The sequence below is a fragment of the Diadema antillarum genome, unplaced genomic scaffold, assembly GCF_040938485.1.
Source record: "Diadema antillarum isolate AM-2024a unplaced genomic scaffold, OU_Dant_1.0 scf00000047, whole genome shotgun sequence".
Classification (NCBI taxonomy): domain Eukaryota; kingdom Metazoa; phylum Echinodermata; class Echinoidea; order Diadematoida; family Diadematidae; genus Diadema; species Diadema antillarum.
This window is the reverse complement of record NW_027270936.1, coordinates 1,657,435-1,671,135: the sequence shown is the minus strand read 5'-3', so window position 1 is coordinate 1,671,135 and position 13,701 is coordinate 1,657,435. Positions and strand designations below refer to the sequence as shown.

Genomic DNA, 13,701 nt, shown 5'->3' with positions numbered 1-13,701 from the left:
TGCGAAGAGCGCATAACTTCTTGGCAGCACTGAGCATGGGTACAAAGGAGAGATTCTTGTTTCCACTCCTCTAACACGTCCTTGGTCAGTGTCATCAAAAGTGTGGTTGTTGGGGGAGAAGAAGGGGAAGGGGAGGAGGCAATGGTATTCTGTTTCAAAGGTAGTCCAGTGAAAAACAAACGCACCAGCAATTCCTTAGCATTGCTAGACAATTGTAAGAAACAAGCGAGATATGAAACACGTCACTTGAAGATGAGTGTGGTGATACGCTGGGGAGGGGTCATCAGATACCAGTCATCAGTGATTGACAACGAAAGGATGTGATATAGTGACTTGAAATATTGAGAGATGTTGGTGAAGTAGAGTTTTTTGTACCTACATAATGCAGATAAATTTTTTTCTGTCATGCACACCAAGTAAAAAAATCTGTGCATGTGTCTGCTTGTGCAAGAGTACAATGTATTTACCAAGAGGTCTTTGACACAAACAAATTGAACTAGAGATTGGAATTTGTCAACACTGACAAATTAGGTGATCCGATCTACTTGGAAATCAATGATTTGAGTCCTGATCCCAATAGGCATGACCATACCGGTTTCATTTGTTTTGAGGGGACATTGGCCGTGAGATGTTTGGATTCTCATTTAGAAAAGGGAGTCAGACCTGCCATCTTTGGTACCGAATTCCGCATACACTAACAAAATACAGAATGAAATATATTTATCTATTTATTTGTTTATTTATTAATTTATTTGTTTTGTTTCAGTAGGGTAGCTCTGTCATTGGCTAAACACTGTTATTCTCAGAGGCCCTACACATACAATACCGTACATCACAAAATACGGACATTGTAGACACATCAAAAAAATAATATACTATACAATTACGGTACACTTACAACATGGCCAGATAGTTGAGTATTGCGGAGGTAGAAATATACATAAATAACTTAATATTTAACATTGCAATTCACTGAGAAGTAATATGATGAGATATAATTCAGAATGATTGAAAAAAATGTATCTGAATTACAGCACATGTTTATATTGCATAATCCATAATTCCTCATTTCACATCATATTACATATAATACTTTTACAATTATACTATGGTAGGACCTTTAAAAACAGGCAAGCTGAATAAACACAAATAACCTGCTCACAATACCATTCTTTCATACATAATGACTGAGATAACATAACATATGAGAGAAAAAAAAATCCTGTTTCAACCTTAAACAGTATATCTGATGATATAAAATTCATTATATCCACCTATACAAATATAATATTGTTTGAGAAAATAAGGAAATATACAGAAATGCCGTCAAACAAAAACAAAAAAAAAGCAAAAAAGATACATTTCATATAAATAAATCATATAATTATCATTAACTATACATTACTGGATGTAATTTAATACACTTGGGTTATGTAACAAACATCATAATACTGAGAATAACAGATGAAGAAAAGAATCAAAATTCTCTCAACGTTACATCTGCAGTCGTAATCACTATCACTTTCTACATTGTATATCTCACTCATAATAATAACAACACAGTTTTAATCCGAAAAAATGCTACTACAAAGATATACTGTACTATTTATCATTTGCACTTAAATGACACAATATTCCTATTTCTCTTGTCTTTCAAATCAGAGAGACAAGCGTTTAACCACAAAACATTTGCCACACAAAATACTAATAATCACACCCGGGCCTTGAAATAGGATTTTGGAGGGGTAAGGCCATTACAAAAAGGGCACTTTTTCCAAGAAGCCAGCCATTAAAGGGCACTTAGGTCAGTCAGAGGGGCACCAAGGCCACATTGGGAAGGGCATGTTGGGTGTTTATATGTGATGTGAATGCCCCATAGAGCTGTATGCTGTAGTATCGACCGTGCTGCTACACTCCAGCAGCGCACACACGCATAAGATCTCTCCGCAGCAGACGATGTTAGGCAGTAGGCCATACGCAATACGATGTAGGTTCTGTAATACAGTACGTTCTCAACGCATACGCCGCGCTCGCTTTGGAGCACTTCCAGCGCCATTTTGCTTTGAGCATGCGGGCATGAATGCAGAGCGAGAGAGATGGCAATGCTCGCAGCCCTAGCCGTCCGACAGGCCTGGCATTTTTTAGCATGGCTTGCGCGCGACCACTTGCTCTGGCCCGCTGCTGCTTAGCTAGTAACTCTATGGCCGCTGCGCTGCAGAGGCAGTCGGGACGGTAAAAGCTGGCCGGGCGTACAAGTACGTACACGTCGTCTCATATCTCAGAAAGATACTTTGAGAATGAATCAGATATATTGGGACGTGAGTGAACTGAAGGTATGATATTTGAGATCAGGAAAGTTGTTGAAGCTTATTAAAATGTAGATTTTGAGAAAGGGCATATTATACGCCATAAATAATAACTTTCATTCTAAAAGGGCACCACAGCCACAAGAAAAAGGGCACATTTTTTTGGCCATAACGTTGATCAAGGAAAAAAAGGCATTGCGGCCGACGAGAGGGGCACCAAAGGCCATGGCCGTCGGTGGCCGTAGGTTAATTCGAGGCCTGCACACATGAAAGTCAGATAATGAACAATTTGGTATCAAATAAACCCACAACCCAAATATTTTGCTCATTCTCAAATATGTCTCCCTATCTCCTCCAGTACAAATTAGTAAAAGCTTGTTTTGAGGATGCCTGTTTGGCATGATTTGGGAGTTGGTTCCAGATTAAGGCTGCTTCATGGGAGAATCTCCGTTTTCCCATCTTCAGACCCACATTAACAGCACTTCTAGTTCTGTGACTGTGTAATGAATGAGACTGGACAAACATGTTTGACAAGTAACACGGTGATTTAATACTTAATTAGAGCATGGTATACCATTTTGCATTTGTGAAACTTCCACCTTTCTTCGATGTGTACCCATCTCAATTCATTTAATATTGCCTGAGTCGGAGTTCGAACATCAGCTCCTGTTATAACTCTAGCCATCTTTTTATGCTGTTTGATTATTACGTCTTTCGTATTTTGAGTACAATTTGACCAGGCATTGCAACAGTATTCAAAGAGGGGCATAATGAGTGAATTCGCAAGAAGTTTCAAACTACTTTGTGGTAGGTATTTTTTAATGCGGCAGAGTCGAGCGATTCTTGCGCCAATCTTCTTGCTGGTATTTTGAATGTGTTCCTTCCATGTGAGCAATGGGTCTAACCAGACTCCAAGATATTTGAAAGTGTCAACCTGGGAAAGCTGATGTTCATTTACACTGATGCAGATACGGTGAGACATTTTTGACAAATTATTTGAAGAACCAAATATCATACAGTGCCGACCGCTGGAAACATCATGCTTTTCCGAGATCTGGACGGGGCCACTCACGCGTATCCATGCGGGTACCCGCGGGTATACGCGTTCAGTGGACGAGTCCATCCGCTCACACGGAAAATCCATCCTAGGGAATTTGCGTCTCGATTGACGCGGATTGGACAAGGGTGGACGAGGGTATTCAAGGGCACATTCCCGTTATATTTTAACCGAGCTTTATTTTGACCGCTCAATCAAAATACATTTCATGGAGTTCCGACTTTGCCCATTTTCATCAAATTCCGATTTCAGGGGCTTCTTTTCGATTTAATCACACTCTGATGTCCACTGCCTTGATTGTTCGCTTCTTTCTAAAGAAGTACACTTGCGGAAGTTGTGCACATGCGTTCATCACTCAAGTATCAATAATTATTAGGACATATTGACATCGGTTACGATCATCTAGCTATTCACAACTTTTAACGACCTGCGCCACCCAAATTTCATTGCTGAAAATTTGGTGGCCCAATCGGGCCACAAAAAAGGTCAGATGTTTCCCTTTACTTTTGGAAATGAACAGCGGTAACAGTCGGCTCCATAAGACGCAAAAATAAATGTCGCATGTCTACTTTTGATTTTGGAAATGAATCACGGTAACATTTGACTCCGTATGATACTAGAATAAAAACCGAATGTTTGCTTTGGCGTTCGGAAGTGAATAATAATAATATTCAACTCCGTACGATGATAAGATAAATGCCGGATGTTTGCTCTTATACGTTCGAAAGTAAATAGCAATAACATTCAGCTCCCGAAGATGCTAGAGTAAATGTCGAATGATCCCTTTGACGTTCGGAAATAAATAACAAAAATATTCAACTCCGTACGATAAACTAAATGACGGATGATTGCCTATACTTTCGAAAGTAAATAGCAACAGCATTCGGCTCCGGAAGATGCTAAAATAGATGTCAGATGGTTGCTTTTACATTCGGAAGTGAATAGCAGTAATATTCTGCTCCATACGATGCTAAAATAACTTTCGGATGTTCTCTTTTGAATTTCGAAATGAATAACAGTAACATTCTGCTGCGTTCGATGGTTCGGAAATGAACACAATAATATTCAACTCCATGTACACGATGATAACATAAATGTCTGATGTTTGCTTTTATGTTCAAAAGTAAATAACAATAACATTCAACTTCGGAAGATGCTAAAATAAATGTCGAATGTTTGCTGTGACGTTCGGAAATGAATATCAAAGATATTCAACTCCGTATGTACGATTTTACGTTCGTAAGTGAATAGCAGTAATATTCTGCTCCAAACGATGCTAAAATAACTCGGATGTTCGCTTTTAAATTTCAAAATGAACTAGACTTGGAATTTGTCAACACTGACAAATTAGGTGATCCGATCTTTTCGAAAATCAATGATTTGAGTCCTGATCCCAATATAGGCATCTGACGATAGCGCAAAGTCTCAGCTACAACATATTAAAATCTGGAAGAAATTCACGGAAGGTTAAGTGAGCTAGTGCTCGATAAAGACAATCATGTCAATTTTCACATCTAGAAAAATTTCCTCCCATAGAGATAACACGTCATAACGAAGATACAAAAAGAAGTACATATGACCTTTGACCCCCACTTTGCACAGACAAGATGGCATCTGAGCAAAAAGTGGTTATCTTGTGAAATGATCCTTGTAACCTGGTCTTTACGTGTGCAAAATATGGGAAAGATAGGACATGTATTTACCAAGATACAGGATGAAACATTCATGACCTTTGACCCTACTTTACATACCCAAGATGGTGTCCGATCAAGTAGTTGTTATTTTATGAAATAATGTACGTGACATGAACTAAACATGTGCAAAATATGGGGGCGATAGGGTATGTTCTTTTTTAGTTATTGCAAAGAAAGTTGCAGAAAGAAAGAAATATGAAAATACATCAAAGATAACCTTTAATTTCAACCACGTTTTTTGACGTAATGCCGACAGCGTATGAAAAACAAAGGGGACACTAGTGATAGCGCGCAGTCTCAGCTACAACATATTAAAATCTGGGAGAAATTCACCAAAGGGTAAGTGAGCTAGTGCTCGATAAAGACAATCATGTCAATTTTCACATCTAGAAAAATTCCCTCCCATAGAGATAACACGTCATAACGAAGATAAAGAAAGAAGTACATATGACCTTTGACCCCGATCTGCACAGACAAGATGGCATCTGAGCAAAACGTGGTTATTTTGTGAAATGATCCTTGTAACATGGTCTTTACGTGTGCAAAATATGGGAAAGATACGACATGTATTCATCAAGATACAGGATAAAACATTTATAACCTTTGACCCTAGTTTACATACCCAAGATGGTGTCCGATCAAGTAGTTGTTATTTTATGAAAAAATGTACGTGACATGAACTAAACATGTGCAAAATATTGGGCTGATAGGGCTTGTATTTCTTGAGTTATTGCAAAGAAAGTTGCAAAAAGAAAGGAATATGAAAATACATCAAAGATAACCTTTAATTTCAACCAAGTTTTTGGACGTGATCCCGACACCATATGAAAAAATAAAGGGTAAGTTACGATAGCCCAAAGTCTCAGCTACAACATATTAAAATCTGGGAGAAATTCACTGAAGCATAAGTGAGCTAGTGCTCGAAAAGAACAGTCATGTCAATTTTCATTTCCAGAAAAACTGCACTCCGATAGAGATAACACGTAAACTGGTCAAATTTGACAAGATTACATTCAATCAATTTTTACGAGGTGATGCCATCATCCAATCAAAATGTTGTTATGACATTAATGAAAGAGCATTTAATAAGCTACAACATACTGAAATCTGGGTGAAAATTGGCAAAGGATAAGTGAGATACGCTCGAGTGAACTTGAAATTGGATGACGTCATTTTGAAAATTTACTTTTTTTTACTTTATTAAGAAATTTGATATCTTTTAATCATTTTTCCAACATCGCCAACCCATGAAATAACTTGTACAACTCATCAGCTTTCAGAATATGTAAAGAAAATGGGGGTCACCGACCATCCTGACGAGTAAAATCGGATTTAAATTGGCTTTTTTTTGGCATTGTTGCACTGTATATCGCCATTGACGCGCACAAGGAATTTCAACTTTGACGGACCCGTATGACGTCATATTGAGTCGGATTGACTTGAAACTTGGTAGAAATATTCCTTGACATTTCAGGCATCCGATAAGTGTGAAAAAACGGGAAATTTCTATTGCATATGAGCTGTGCGTGCATATATGTGCGCGCGCATACGCGTCCGTCAAATTTTTTCCATTTTTCAAAAAATGTTCCAAATGGTCTGAAACGTGTGCAAAAAAAATTTTGAGCTCGATTTGAGCATACAAATATGTGTGGCGCTCCGACAAAATGAGTCATAAGTCGCACGGGGACTTTTCCCGTAATGAGCCGAAAATGAAGGGGAAGCACTACTTGGGTCGAAAATTTTTTATGACGGATTTTGATTCCTTGACGTTTTATCTATTTGTACAGAAAATTTCAGCGTGTAAAAATGAGGACAAGTGTCCCAAATCACAGTTTTTCTGAGACAAATTTTTTCGGTTACATTTTTTTCGAACGCTCGCCTTTGCGCTGCGTTTCGCACCTATTGTTCTTGCCCGATTGAGACTCCGCCTCCGTTGCTAGGGCGTATGCTAATGAAGCATTGCTCTTGATCCCATTGAAGACAAAACAAAGCATGGTGCGCGCGGCGGCGTCGGCGGCGGCGAGGGCTTAATTACGCAATAACAGTGAGCTGACCAAGGCTATCAATTGCATGACCAGCGAGTTGCGTTTGATACATGCACCACATTTCATGAAGTGGTGATTGATGTGACGCACAAATGGCGCTGAAAAAAATTCCAACGAATGATCACGCAAAATTTATGATACTTTATCAATGAGCTAATACATGATCACATATCGAACTTGAAACCTCTCTCTCTATGTGCGTGTACTTTTACAACTTTTATTGGCCTCATTAATGAATTCATTCAAATAATTATGTACATGTATAACTGTCGTTCCCTGGTATGTGACTTGCTGTTTAAAGTTCATCTTTGGAGATATAGCATGGCATAAGTTGTCAATTATTCTCGTCTTTATAAAGTCGACAATTCGCATGATAATTTAAGCCAAATGTGTGTAATGCGTAATTTTATTTCCCCGGTTAATAAAACTTATTGCCCTATTTTCTTATGATGGTTTGGGCCGCAACGGCATGGAGAGAAATCGGACGACAAACATTATCAATGCCCAAATAGCTCGTGTTCCCTTTGGAGGATATTCTGACTCTTGTCATTTGTGTATTTTTTAGAAGTAGGACCTATGAGAAAGTGACAGAAAGCTGTGTCGCTACTCAAATGTGTTTTTCTTCATTTTTAAAAAAATCAGAATGTGTGTAATGATAGTTGTTTGTCGTGTCTTACGTGTAGCTGACATGTGAGAGGTCAAGTCTGCAAAGAATTTGGCTTTGCGAAGTAGCAGCGCTAATTGCCTATTGAATTGTGTATTCTGAGGAATTCCGAATGAAAGAACTCGGACGACACTGTTCACGCCTTGTATCCGAGTAAACCCGGCATCAACGAAGCCTTGAACAATGAAAGGTAACTTCCTGCTATCACGGGGTGGATAATCACGCAACCAGTACAATTCTTTTTTTCGCTATTGATAGCAGAATTAGTGACGTAACGGAGCGACAGTGTTGGAGGATCGGCATTATGTCTGCTAATTTGTAAAAGATTTTTTCAGTCCCCTTTTGTGTTCAGAACCACAGCCAGGGACGCCAACTTACTTTATCTCCTACAAGCTATCGTTACTATCTTAAAACGTGAATTTTATGAAAGGTTGAAAGTGATCGCGGAATCAGTTCTTCTGCGTGACACAAGGCTTTTATAATAGCATACCAAGCTTAAATCGTTTACCTGTATAGAAAGGGCGGGGAATACACACTTATCGCTATCATCCGGATTTGAGAGTGATACACTCTACTATTTTTCTTCATCTTTCCCCCGACAAAGACCATGGTAATTCAAAACAAACAAGCAAACAAACAAACAAACAGACAAACAAGCAGTTGCATTATATCAGAACGTACAGAATTATTGTGGTTCATGCATAGGTCATCTTTTGATGTATAGTAGTCATTTGTTGTCGTTTTTATAGCGTGTCCTAATAAATGCCTTTAGCGAAAACCCAACATAACTTTTATCAAGGAGGGAAGGGAACTTAAATTTAGATATAACATAGTTTATGGAAATCAGACATGTAAATAAGGCAATCATATACATCCGCATGGCCGATTGTAATCTCTTACTTTGACTATTAAACATGATCGCCTGCATTTACGTGCTTTTTCTAATTTCTTGAACTTTGCCTCATTTTCTCTTTTTTTTTTTTAAAGAATTGCTCGCAACGTTTAAAAATCGTAACGCAGTCCGCTTTCCCATAATTAAATGTTCCATTTGATTCGTCACTTATTGTTGGTCGGGTGACGACAAATGTTGGAAACTCGAGCGATGATACATGGCATTTTGTTTTGTTGGTTTTCGTCTCATTGCTCAAACGAATTTTGACTACTATTACAGAGGTATCATCTATGAGACTTATCTGATTGGAACAATCATCTCCCAGCATTTCCACTGATTCCCACTGATCAGTTACTAGCCTTCCCCTTTAAATTTGTTGACAGTAAATAAGCGATTGAGCCGCATTTGTAACTGATTGAGTGCCCCCGCTAGAAAAGTATGAGTATTATGACGTCAGAGGAGAGCACGATGGTGAAAACTACTAGTTGGTTTTAAAAAAATCAACTCATACCATGACAATAAACGTAAAGGGACGACGTTGGAGTGCAATATCCTAAACTACTCGACAAAAATTGCACTCTCGACATTTGTAGCGTGCAATGGTATTTCTTCTGCGAATGTCACGTGATGGAAAAATTATCACTAATCAGATGGCAAATATAGTCCAAGAGCATTAGGTCAAAAAAGGCTTAAACCTGGACATTTTTGGTAACAAGCTGATTTTTTCAGGATAGGTCCAGAAAAATGTCTAGAATAACATACTAAAAGTCCTCATTAATCCTCTTTGAGCGTTTTCCGCAATCCAAGATGGCGTCCAAAATGGCCGCCATATCCAGAAATTCTTATAACTTTTCAACCAGAGAACCAAAGTACAAAATTTAAATGTCTAAATATATGTTTTTAAGCATGAAGAACTCAATAAAACACATATAAAGAGATTTTGATGCGCGCAAGTACGGTAATCCAAGATGGCGTCCAAAATGGCCGCCATATTTTGAAATTCTTATAACTTTCCAGCCAGGTACCGCACATACCAAATTTAGATGTCTAAATATATGTTTTGAAGGATGAGGAACTCAGTAAAATACATATTAAGAGATGTTGACGGACACAAGTACCGTAATCCAAGATGGCGTCCAAAATGGCCGCCATTTCCTTAAATACATATAACTTTTCAACTAGGCAACCCAATACAAAATTTAAGCGTCTATGTTTCGAAACATAAAGAACTCAATGAAATACATATTAAGAGGATGTTGACGCACGCATGTCCCGATTAAACCGCTCGACCTCTTCCTAAAATGCAAAATGGCGTGCAAAATGGCCGGCAGTCACAATTTTATCTCACAATTATGTAAATGTTAGTATAGTTTATAAGAAACATTTTTATTTAAAAATAGTTCTTATGAGTAAAGTATACAAATAAAATATTTGGATGTTAAACTCAGAGTGTGTCCTTGTTACGAGAGAAACATTTCACCATCGTATTTGTTGCTAAACAGAGAGCCTACTAGATCTTTTTACCACATGGTCTATTTTCGTCACCTCAAGCACATGGAATGAAAATTAAGTGCTAGCCCTTTTTTACTACCAACGCATTTGGTGTCTACCATGAGGTGAGTTCCATTTGAAACTGTCAGTTATCACTCAAGAAGTAAAAACAATTCTTGCTGATGTCTGTGCTACATAAATGTTGAAAATGAGTGTCTGCATGTGCGACAAAATAATGTGTAATTCATCACACGACAGTGAATTTCTTCGCTGCACGTATATTGCTCCACCTATTAAAACAAAGTGTCTAAATTATCTTATTCATTTCGTGTAGATTAGGTAAAACTATATTATAGATAGAAATCAGAGAATGTGGCACTGGAATACTCCTCTCCTACACGAGGGATCTTCTTTTTACTCGAAAGTGAAACATATAGCGCAAACGTTTGGTTAGATATTGAATTGCTTCCATCAAAGAGTAGGAAATATATAAAGTATAGTATTCAGGGAAATGGGCAATATATGGGAGGGTGTGAAAGGGGGATTCCCTCCCCCTCCCCCCAACATCAGGAAGATTTTGCATTTTCAGACTTGATATTCAGACATCTGATGCACCCTATTGGTGAAATTTTAAATTTTTGTTTCCATTAAAAAAGGAACAAAAAGTTATGTAATCATGGAAGTGCGCGGTCATAGGGTTGCCCGCTCCCACACGAGGGCAAAATTTCGTATTTTCAGACCTTAAATTTACAGATCTGTTGCACCTTTTTGGTGAAATATCTGATATTTGTTTTATATTTAACGCTAGAAGAAATATATATTCAGGAAAGTATCGGGGAGGGGGAAGTATGTGGGGAGAAAACTCCTTCCCATACGATTGAGAATTTGGCATTTTCCAATTTGAAATTCAGAGATTGAGCGCACTCTTTTGGTGAAATATCTGAGATTTGTTTTTGTCCTAAAATTAAGAAAATATATTAAGTGTATTAGTGGAAATATGCCGGGGAGGTGCAGGAGAGGTGTATGGGGGTGATGCACCCTCCCACAAAATGGATTTTCATTTTTTTGGTCAGGTTACGGGTTTAAGTATGGTGCCCAATGTTGGTGACATACTAGATTTTTGTTTCTATTAAAGAGTGTAAGTAGAATAAAGAATAAAGACTAGCATATCCAAGGCAATGAGCTAGTAGAGGATGGGGGAGGGGGGAATCCCTTTCGACTGGAGGGAGTTTTGCATTTCTTTGATCATTAACCGGCCTATTGCACCTTTGGTGTTATATTGATTGTCCATCCTCAAAGAGTAGATAATTCATAGTCTCAGTATCCCCATCCCCTCCAACTCCAGGGAGCTTTTATACTTGAATTGAAATGAAAATAATTATAATCATTTACACACATTTCATGGAATATTTGGGAATTGTTAATCAAAGGGGTATTTAATTTATATTGGGGATGTGAGCGGTGGAAGGGTTTTGTAGGAAGGACAAATTACCCTTACTTTTGCATTTTGTAAGTGAAAGATCTAGTGCACACATTTTGATGACATATTCGGAAATTTGTTAATCTCAAAATGATAATGATAATGATAATGAATAACATTTATATAGCGCTTAATACTGATGTTTCTAAGCGCATCAAATCGGGGAAAAATAATATATATAACGTAAAAACAAAATACAGCATTATGTACATATTATGATAACGACAGCAACAACAACAACAGCAAAATTAAGGTTGTGTAAACAGATGAGTTTTCAACAATGACTTAAACCTATCAACATTTTCAGCGTTACGAATATAAAAAGGGAGTTCATTCCAAAGAAGTGGGGAAATAACTGAAAAGGCCCTATCACCATAACGTGTACAGGTGCGGGGACCACGTGATAATTGGAGAGCGGAGGAAGAACGAAGAGAACGGGTTGAAGTGGAGGAGCGGAAGGAAATTAAATCTTTAAGATAAGATGGGGCAAGATTATTACATATCTTGTAAACAATAAGGAGGATTTTAAAAGTGATACGTTGATGGATGGGGAGCCAGTGGAGGGATTGGAAAACTGGAGTAATGTGGTCAGATCTTTTTGTAAGGGTCACAAGCCTAGCAGCTGTATTTTGAATTCTTTGAAGTGGTGCAGTACTTGAAGCAGGGAGACCAACAAGAAGGGAATTGCAGTAGTCAAGATGAGAGGAAACAAATGCGTGAATGAGACGTTCCGTGGAAGACTGATCCAATAATTTACGTATTTTACCAATTTTACAAATACCCCAAGCAGCAGAACGACATGAATTCTTAATATGTTGTTGAAAGTTCAGATGCTTATCTACAATAACTCCGAGATCTCTGACGGACTGAGAGATGGGGATAGTACTATCTTCAAAGGAAAATTCTGTTAGAGAGCTACCCCGCCTGAACTGAGAATGAACATATAAAAATTCCGATTTAACACAATTCAATTTCAAATAATTATCGTGAGACCATTGCTTGATATCATCAACGCATCTACTAAGCTTGCAGAGTGCTTCGACTTGGGTATTTGGTTGTATGATTATGTAGATTTGAGTATCGTCGGCATACATAACATGTAAAATATCGTTATGAGAGTTGATTACTGAAGACAGAGGGGCTGTGTATAGAAGAAATAGTAAAGGACCAACCACAGACCCCTGGGGGACACCATGTCTAAGAGGGAACGACTGAGAAAATGCACCGTTCACAGTAACCATCTGGTGGCGGTCGTGTAAGTAAGATGCAATCCATCTCAAGACTGTTCCCGTTAGACCAAAATTAGTCTCCAATCTGTTAAGGAGAATTTCATGATTGATAGTATCAAACGCAGCAGAATAATCTAAAAGCAGAAGAGCAACTTCATGGCCTTTGTCTACTGCTAAGAGGAGGTCATTGAGTACCTTCACTAAGGCGGTTTCGGTGGAGTGGAAGTGCCTGTAGGCAGACTGATTACTAGGAAACAACTGGTGTTCATCAAGATGATCTCTGAGTTGGCGAGCAACCACTTTCTCAAGAACTTTCTCAAAAGTGTACAAAGTCTATGGAAAGGGGCCGAGCGAAGGACGTTTTGCATTTTTATGATTGCAATTCAATGCCAAAGTGCATATGATGAATATTTGGGAAATAATGATTGTATATAGGCCATCCCTTTCCACAAGGGGAGGGGGAATGCATCCAAGCGAACCTATACCCGTGTTGTGCACATTTGAGGGAAAGATTCCACTGGACCTTCTGAGTTTTTGAATCTCGAACATTATGTTGAATATCTTTGTCTCTTGGTAAACAAACGGCGGCCATTATGGGCAACATTTGGTTTTCGCGAAGAACTCACGAGGTTTTATTTGTACTTACGTGCTTCATGATCACTGTATAAGTATTTTGTTAGGTTCCTTATGTCTCAAAATATATATTTACACATTTAAGTGCGCATCGATCGCGGTTACCTAGTTACAGGCTTATGAGAAAAACAGGAAATGGCAGCCATTTTGGACGCCATTTTGGATTTCTGAAAGTGCTTAAGTGCTTTATTTGTGTTTCAAAATCTCCGA

At 38.2% G+C, this 13,701-nt stretch overlaps 1 protein-coding gene across 2 annotated transcripts in view; it reads left to right on the top strand.

Moving 5' to 3' along the window:
* LOC139715381 (uncharacterized) overlaps positions 1 to 13,701 on the top strand; it is a 359,010-nt gene that overhangs the window by 171,832 nt on the left and 173,477 nt on the right. The window lies entirely within an intron of this gene.